An 874-nucleotide genomic window follows, 5' to 3' on the forward strand; every position below is an offset into this window, starting at 1 on the left:
TGCTGCTTGCTGCAGTGGTATGCCGCTGCATGCTGCTTGCTCTAATGGCCCTGACCTGCTGATGGTCTTGCAGGCCGGGACCACGGCGATTTCCGGGTCGGGCCGTCGAATGTTGCTCCCTCTAATGGCCCTAACCTGCTGATGGTCTTACAGGCCGGGACCGCATGTACATACCCTTGGTGAAATACAAAGATTCACTCCTCCTTTTAGTATCGCTCCGACGTGGTACAACCCGTGTGGTTTGAGCAGAGATAGAGGCAGGCGGCTCAGATACCTGCTCTGACCGCTGAGATGCTTTTGGCCGATGACCTCAGGATTTTGGAGCCGATGAAGACCATGCCATGGTCTTCTCCATCCGCACCTGTGCAGGGGCAGACTTGGCCATCGAGAGAGGAGGCAGCATGTGGGGTACTGACTGAGGGGAGGGGGAGAGGGGAAGAGGTGAAAAGTGGAGTCTCTTTGAGTGGACTCCCCACTTCAATGTCCCCTTTTGACATCATCCCTCTCATGGCCCAGTCGCATTTCACTGTTGCCGCTGTGCTGGAGAGCACTTTGGTAAGGCCAAGGCTAAGGTATCTGTCATCCTATTTAAGGTTACCAGAGTCTGTATCGCCGTGATCAAGGGCTGCATGGACTCATTTGATTGCCATGACTGATGTTCCATGGAGTTGGCCAATCTATCCATGGAAGAAGACATCCTTGCAATGCTCAATGACATCACTCCACTCATTCTTGTGGCAGAGTTATCCGTTCTCTCTGCAATCATGGACATCGTACTTTGTCTATTGCTGCTCAATGATCTTTGTCCAGCTGAGCAGAGCTTGCAGAGGGTTTAACCCTGCCACCGCTGTCTGCTCTTGCTCACTTCTGAACT

The sequence above is a fragment of the Pristiophorus japonicus genome, unplaced genomic scaffold (assembly GCF_044704955.1).
Source record: "Pristiophorus japonicus isolate sPriJap1 unplaced genomic scaffold, sPriJap1.hap1 HAP1_SCAFFOLD_490, whole genome shotgun sequence".
Classification (NCBI taxonomy): Eukaryota; Metazoa; Chordata; class Chondrichthyes; family Pristiophoridae; genus Pristiophorus; species Pristiophorus japonicus.